Genomic DNA, 9,315 nt, shown 5'->3' with positions numbered 1-9,315 from the left:
TTTGTCGTCCTCTGATCTTGCTGCACGTAGATAGGAACCATTTCCCGTTTCACATATCTAGTTGATTGTTCTTTAAATTAATTAGCTCTCTCGTGTTTTCTCTTCCTTAAGTTTTAGTTGACAGGTTTGCAGGATCACAGACTATTGCCAGAAACCATATCTTTTTCATTAAAATGACCTCCTGTTAAGTTTGTTGTTCAAAGTAAAAACATATCTCATAGGGAGATTAAAACCTTTTCGAAAAATGAAAATACTATGAGACAAGTACTTACATATTCATGTAATCATGTAGGTGTTCAGGAGTTAAGTGTCATTTGCATGTCATATCTATTATCTATTCTCTATCAACTTTATCAGGATGGAACTTATCTATTTTCCTTATTTCCCTTGATAAAACAAGTTGAAGGAGATGTTTGTTAAAATATGCATTCTCAAAATACTTAAAAGTGCTTCTACTTTAATTGGTAATTAATTGGCATCTTTTGTTTATTCATATCTTGTGCATTAGAACAACATCAAAAAGAGTGTGTAGGGTATAAATTCAATGTATACAAATTATTGGGATTTTTTATTCCTTTTGAGGTATATTCAAACGCAACGTTTATCGCGCATAGGAATTTAGCATAATGATTGTTCGTATATTTAAAATATAATTTTAACTGCTATTTATAGCCTTTTTTTCTAAGGAAACTGAGTCTGATATCTTGACTTTGTCCCCTATCTAAACTGATTTCAGTTTTCAGCATATTAACTGGAATTTAATAAGATCAATGTGTAAAATATTTCAGAATGTACTTCAATAATTTGACATTCACTCTGAGGTCACACAAACTTACATTAGTTGCATAAGATCTCTTGTAGAGATAGTTTAATGCAAAGTTAGAGAGATTTCCAAAAAAGCCATAAACAACAGCTTTCATATATTTGACGGACTTCCAATATTTTGTACTGACATATATTATGTTATTGATAAGTGTACATGCAAAACTTCAGCACGATATCATTTAATTTATGTATACAGAAGAAGATAGAAGACTAATAGGTTACACAAATTCAATGCAGTTTACGCTAACAAGTCATTATTACATTACCTTACATTTAATTTAATGGTATCATGTCAATGTTTCTTCTGTTCAAAGTATCTTGTCTATGTATGATAAACTTTTGATGTCAAGGTACTTACTAAAGACCTATACAATTTTTCTTTAAAGCTCTCAGCATATTAAATGTTTCTTTTTTGTCTTACACTTCTTAGATACTGCGGGACGTTTGTCTGTAATCTTTGATGTTTTTCAACTTTCTCCACTGTTCATAATCGCTTGACTACGGTATCCCATTTGTGTTAATTCTTGTCACTTGTTACATGTTTTTAAAAAGAAGTTTTTAGTAACTTCAAAACACTATGTCTGAGTTATTAAAAAAATTGACCGAGGCCCTCATTCGGATATGTCCCCTGCTCCCTTAAGTTTTTATGCGGTCCACATTAAAGCGTTTCCTGTTATTTTCTTAAAATCTGGAGTATTTCGCATTAAACTTTGATTTGAAAAGTGTATACTGCGGTTACTTTTTATTAATCAAGTATTTAAGAAAGACCCTATTTCATGGGACGTAACTAATACAATGACCATGCATGTTATACGATTTACTTAATATCAAGTGCCAGGAACCTGTGAGCTGGTTATTTTACTGCATTCCACCTTCATTAAAATACCACAAAGTAATTTTCAGAGTATTTTAAGTCTTCTAAGACTTATTAGTAATACTTATAAGTCGACCTTTGGTTATTTCATTGTTTTCGATATCATAGTTTAAAAAAGGAGATTATAGCAAGCAAAACAAGATTTCAGCCACATTTAAAGTCCCAAAATGAATTTTACAGCAAACCCGACCTCATTTATTTCGACATATACCTTAAAGTTCAATAAAGCTACCACTGTTGACTTTTATGACATTATATACATTTGTAACAATTGGAAGTGCTCAATTATGCATTATTATGTCAATTTGCACAATATAAAACTTTTAATCTGGATAAATGTGCTTTTACTGTTAAGTACAATTTTTGCCATATTTCCAAAATTTTATAACCCCCCCCCATTAAAATTTCAAATGATTCTGTAATAAATTTGAAATAAAAATAGTTTATATCTATTCAAATGACTACCATTCAAATTACATAACATGTTTTATAAACAATCCTCTGTTGCCGAACGAATGGTAAAATCATATTTGATTTTCTAATCAAATAATAATCTAAATTAAGCAATTCAGAATTTGATTCGCATAAATCAAAATACAAGAAAAACCTTTCTATTGTAAGCCCATAACAGCGTTCATTACCCTGTGATTTATTGACCAAAGATTCTCTTTTGATATATAAACGATCGTGGTCGTTAAACGATCGTGCGGCACGCGACTTACGGTGCAGGGTGTGTAAGTCACGCCACTGTGAACACAAATTATCGCATAACATCAGCTTAATTCTTATTTATTTCCTAATTCGTTTCTCTCAACCGGAAATATTTTTTTTACCATCTAATAAGGTAAATCAACTGTAAGAAAAGATAACAAAACAAAAAATGCTATTTAGGAATTGTCTTGTGCATTGTGTTATACAATATCATATCGAACACAAATTTTGTATATCAAATTCAACTAAATAATTTCATTAACAACTTATCAAACAAGCATACATGTATATACAATATTATCATTTATCAGTATGCAGTATAATCCATTCACAATATTTTGAACAATAAAGTAGCATAAGGTTGTAAAATTCTTATGTTTATGACAAGTAAATCATAAAGAAAGATTTTGTATCACTTAAAAGATATATTATAATAATTGAGCTTTCAACAAAACGATTGCTGCAGAGAAAAACAATGTTTTATGGGAGCATTTAAACAAAAAAAAATATAGAAATCAAACAATCTACAGCATATTTGTAAAATAAAAACCTGAAAAATAATTAAAGGCCCAGTAAGCCACAGAAATGCTTTCATAAATTTTGTTACTGATAAACTTTAATATTAGCGTCCTGATATTCTTTCCATAAAGTAAAAAACCAATAAATTAACATCGTCAGGAAATGAACATTTAACATGCCCTAAAAACTGTAATAGAAACACTGATATATTCAAGATTGCCCTTTCTAAACAACGAATAAATAAAACGTTTCTGCATCGTGATGAACCTTTAACAAATGCTTACAATTAACTATGAACAAATCATTTTTCTTTCAAAAAAAGACATAAAAAAATCCTTTATGCTTAAAAACGGGTGGGTGGGCTGGGAAAACGTAATGTATATGTTTACTGCACAATGCAAAGACTTCGAATGAGGAAAAATCTTAACAACGATTATCAATACTTTACACGCACGGAAAATCCGTGCAAAAACTGAATACCATAAATACTACAACCTTAAAGGGTGATACTCACTAAAACTAGATGATTTACTTTAACCTATGATAAATATATTTATTTCCTAATTCGTTTCTCTCAACCGGAAATAAATTATTTACCATCTAATAAGGTAAATCAACTGTGAGAAAAGATAAAAAAAACACAAAATGCTATTTAGGAATTGTCTTGTGCATTGTGTTATACAATATCATATCGACCAACAAAGAACGGTCATAAAATAATAATTTATAAGGCATTGCATTTAAATGCTAGACAAATGATTAAATTCCCAAAGATTTCGAAACAAGTAATATTTTATCAATATCATCTTTAACATAGCCATCTTTAGCTCGATCACTTTTCCATCGACCATGCCGCTTAAATAAGCGATCAGGAATACCCATATTAGCGGCTGTCGTGGCACCACCAGATCTTAAAACTATGCAGCCCAAAAAAGCTGTTTGTTTAAACCAATTGACTCTAGCATGTTAAGCAAAATCTCTCTAGCTCGACTGTAAGATAACGATTTAGACCCTCTTAATTTGTAGCAATTATATGTTTTACAAAAAGTAAGCGCACGAAAAATATATTCATTAGAATCATCTCTAATTTTTGCGCTATTGATGTATCTTTGCAACATATTAACTGGGCAAGTATCGCAACCCGTTTTTGCAATCAAACAACGATCGCCATCCCTATAAACATCAGTTTTACTTTGAACAATAAAAACTTCAACATTATCTGTATAGAAACATATATCTGACCGCTTAATATTAACAAGTTCTGAAAACCTTAAAAAAACCAGCATATGACAATAAACACATAGTTAAATTTCTCAACTGAAAAAGATTAGCATTTAAACAACCAAAGGCACAGACTAATTGTCTTAACACATCAGGAGAGATCGGTTCCTTTTTGGTAACAGAATGACCAAGAATCCTATGAGCTGCTTCCCTGACTGAAGTAACGTAGAACGACGTACACGGATTGTTCGAAAAGCCTGCTAATTCATGAGCCCATTTTATTCCATAAAATACCTCGTCAACGCTTGAGAAAGATTTACCTTTTTGAATTAACGAAACCAAATAAAGGCAAACATCAGATTCCGAAGCCGGAAGTGGTGAAATTCTGAATTTAGATGCCCAACGACTCCATGCTTGAAAAGTTCTTTGATACTTTTTACTGGTATTAGGTGCTTTAGATTGAAGAACTATATCTGGAACACGATCAGCCAGGAAAGACAACTCCGGATTCTAGTAATTCCTTGTCTCTAACTTCAGTGCAATTAGATCTGCAAAACGTATAAGAAGAGAATGAAATATAATAAATACTCATATTAATATCATTACATATATATGTTTTAAATATGTAAAATAAACACAAACATGAAAAATATATAACAAATTATAGAAGTTGACTTAATAACGCCAATAGTTCGGCAAATTTATTAACGCCGTCAGGTCGGCGATAAATATAAGCTTTACGCCGTCAGATCGGCGATAAAAATAATCTCTACGCCGTCAGGTCGGCAAAAAAATTATGAATAGACCGCCAGGTCGTCAACAAACAACTAAAACAGTTCAGTCAGCATTAACTAAATAAAGCCGTCAGGTCGGCAACAACTTTACACCGTCAGGTCGGCGGAAAATTCTATCAACGCCGTCAGGTCGGCGAAAATCGACAACATATTAAACATCATTATTGGTACAATCGAGCCTAATAGCAAGGACTTTACTATGGAAATCCGGACCAAAAATCGTGTTCTTGTTTAAATATTGAACAAAAATATTCTGCCCGGATGAAAACATTAAAATATCAAGAATATGAGCTTTCTTAATACTGTTGTCTCCAAACAACATTGGCCAAAACGGCGCCGAAGGCCAATTTGGAATAATTAAAGTTCCTTTAGCTTTGCACTTCTCCAAGTAATTTATAACCTGTGGAACAATACTTATAGGGGGCACAAGCCAATTATTTTCCCAAGAACAGGAGAAGGCATTCACTGCCTCTGTTTCAGGGACCCAAAACCTAGAATTAAATCGAAGTATTCTATTGTTGTAATGATTGGCAAATCTGTCAACAGTATGAGTGCCCCATAAATCATCCATGAAACAGAAAAAATCATCGGAAACTCCCCAGTCATCTACATCACAGAATTTGCTAATACAGTCTGCAATTTCGTTTTGGCTCCTTGGAACCCATTCAGTTAACAACGAAATATTTTCTTTCAAACATAGATTAAATATTTTAATAGAAATCTCGTGCAAACGAGATTTTGTACTTCCGTTTTCTACAATTCGTACACAATTTTGATTATCTGTACAAAGAAGCACTTGCTTGTCTTTTAGTTTAGGCATGAAACTTTCAATTGAAAATAATAACGCAGACAGTTCTCTCCAGGTAGAACTTTCTTTTTGTTCATTAATCGACCAATTTTTATGACAGACTTGATCATTTTCGCCTTTGATAAAAGCCCCACATGCCTTACTACTTGCATCTGAAAATATAGTAACAGAATCTGACCCATTGTGAGTAAAGAGATACTTCACAGGTGTTTCCTTGAACTGATTTTCCCAGAAATGAAGCTCTTGAAAACAACCAGTGAAAAATGAAATATTTAAAACCGAATCCCAAGATGACCTAGATTCTATAGCTCTGTGAAGATTTTTTGTCATCAGTTTGCAAACATTCCCTATAACTGGCATCATTGAGACAATCTTCCCTGTTAATCTAGCGATTTCTCTGACAGTCTAAAAAGGTATTTTTACTGAATAAGCATGCAGAAGATCTACAACACTGACTAATCGTCTGCTAGGGATACTGATAGTATTTTCTTGCAAATTCCAGACTATACCTAACCATTCAAGAATTTGAGTGGGAACCAAAACTGACTTTTGCAAATTCAAAACAAAACCAGCCTGTAAAAGCACTGATTTAACAAATTCAGCATCTTTTAAGGTCAGTAAATAATTTCTATTTACACCCCAGCCATCATCTAGAAATAACACTAACCTGACCCCATTTTCCCGGATGTATTTAACAATATATCTCAAACATTTGGTAAAAATAAAGGGGGACGGTGAAAGACCAAATGGTAAAACAGTGAAAACGTAATAGTTTTTTAACATTGTTCTCTGACCAAGAAAAACCTAAAAAACACTGATGAGTAGTGGATATATCAATGTGATGGTAAGCAGAAGTTATATCAAATTTAAACATAAATCCGTCTTTATAAAGATATTCATATGCAACTTTCCAGTCTTCAAATTTAAAATGTTCTTTCCAAACATATTTGTTTAAAACACTTAAATCCAAAATAAGACGTTTTTTACCTTGGCTATTTTCAGCTACAGATAAAGGACTAACAATATAAGGCACAAAACTAACTTTCAAGACAGAACCGGAACTCACTAATTTTGCCACGGCTTCAGAGACAAATTTTGAATGTTTAAGAGCGGACTTATTATTTTTCGTGAAATAACTTTTTGGAACTTCTAAAAACGGAATTTTGTAGCCGTTCTTTATTACATCCAAAATAAAAGCAGGTGCCTTTAAGGTAACTTCCCAAAATCTATAATGATCACGCAATCTACCTTTAACATTAGAAAAATCGCTACATTTATTAATACTATTTTGACTGGATAAATTTTGATATTCAAAATATCTGTTTTGTAACAAAATGTTTTTAAAGTCTTTATCATTATTGTAAATCATATCTAGATATGAATACTCATCTATCTCATCACTGCTTTGAAATGGCGGCCTTTGACTGTTGATCTTCCTTGAGCTGCATGAACTGCGGAACTTGAGGGTGTTGTTGTTGTCCAAGTTGCCAATAGATACCCAAGTTTCCGGAAACGGAAGTTGAAGCGACACCTGGTCCAGAATATTGAAAGGCACAATCTGGTGGGGTATGCCCCAATCCTAACCCTGTTGAAGCGTCGTGAGCCACGAAAATTAGGCATAAAGTTGGTATTTGAAGGAAAACCACCAAAGAAAGTATAAGCCCCATTTAGATCAGCACACCCTGGGCTAGGTGTAGCTCTGGCAGGCTCCCTAGGCTGCTTAGTTTTAAGTTTTGGCAAGCGCTCTCCTCTCTGCCCTTTTAAGACGTTTATCATCGTCACTGTCACTGGCTAGGTCGTCTGACTCGTACTCTTTGACTGTGTCCCAGCCGCCTGCAGATTTATCAGCAATTCTGATAAGCTTATTTCTATGAAATACCTTCTTTTTCAGGGCTTCAGATAATTCTAAGACTTTATTCTGCTCGCCCCTTTTAGTAGCCTCTTTAATGTCGTCCAAACCCTCAATAACGTCAAGATTGAAAACAAACTGTTTCTTGTTACTTCGATACTTGAAGTCCTTGGATGACGAAACGTCCTTGAAACGCTTTAGCGTGGAAGTCGAAGAAGAGTGTAATTCTTCTCTCAATTCTCTTTTCAATGACTTGAAATGCTGGTCGAAATAAGAGCGCATCAAACCAAATTGCTCAATGGAAGATTCATCTACAGAGCCAGCTGTATTCCCATTTCTATCACTGAAGGACGAACTATCTCTAATTCTATCTTCTGATTCAGCCATTTATGATATCGTAATGTATATGTTTACTGCACAATGCAAAGACTTCGAATGAGGAAAAATCTTAACAACGATTATCAATACTTTACACGCACGGAAAATCCGTGCAAAAACTGAATACCATAAATACTACAACCTTAAAGGGTGATACTCACTAAAACTAGATGATTTACTTTAACCTATGATAAATATATTTAAAAAGGAAACCACGTGCCGACTCTTTTAATGTTATGTGTGTCATTTGATACTGTGGCATTTTAGTGTGATTATTTAGAAAGGCAATTTATGATTATTATACAGATTAATATTACAACTGTGATAGATTATATTTATACTTATCCCCACTTATATTGAATTCTTATTTATATTTCTATATTGACTTGACTTATACAAATATATTTCTCAGCCATTATGTTATACGTTGCAGTATTTTATAAATACTTTAACGCGAGTCGGAAAAACTCTTTAAGTAACTTGCTCTCATACTGCTGCTGAAGAACATGTTATGGTTATTATATTTTATGACTTACAAAATTTGAATGAAACATGTGGGATCTGGAACAAAAAACACGTATTCAGGAGAAAAAAAAAAAAAAAAAAAAAAAAAAAAAAAACATCTCATTTTTTAAAATTCACTTAGTCAAGAACATCTGTTCGTTGTTCCCTTGCTTGTTAAGTTGAAAATACTTACAATTCTACCACATTCAGTTTTCATTTTTGCATAAAAGATCATTAAGAATTAAGAATTAAATTTCGACCGGTAGATGATAGTGTGTCAGCCCTTAATGTTAATCTGTCATCTGATATTGAAGATAAATTATTCATTCTTTTTGAAGAAAAGGATTCTGCTTAACTAGAAGGTATGTATGTTCATACATACATGAACAATAGCTAAAGTAAAACAAAGAGTATTCAGCATTATAAAAGAACATTCTTATTAAACTTGTTTATTTAGTAACAATGCTACTCATATAAAAAGTGATACCAAAGGCATCACTTTTATTATTTCTTATTTCATCATTTTTTATGAAAAGTTTATAATAAGAAGAATTTTATGATATTTTTGTTCATGAAGCAATATATTAGGGTACACTTCTGGCATATCGTAACAACCAATGCATTAATGAGACGCTATTATTTTCTAAATATATCGGAAATTAATGGCACGCATTTCTTCACTTGGTTTCAGTCTTTCGCATGTGTTTCTTTTGCTAGTGTACGAGGGTTGATCAAGAGTAACGTAGACTGGTTCAATATCTTTGAAACGGACCAATATAAAATATTTTTATTTATATCACTGTATTGACCTATCTCTTTGCCATTTACAAGG

This window comes from Ruditapes philippinarum, unplaced genomic scaffold, assembly GCF_026571515.1.
Source record: "Ruditapes philippinarum isolate M1 unplaced genomic scaffold, ASM2657151v2 ctg6532_1_1_1_1, whole genome shotgun sequence".
In the NCBI taxonomy this organism is placed as follows: Eukaryota; Metazoa; Mollusca; class Bivalvia; order Venerida; family Veneridae; genus Ruditapes; species Ruditapes philippinarum.
Note: the sequence above shows the minus strand (reverse complement) of the source record.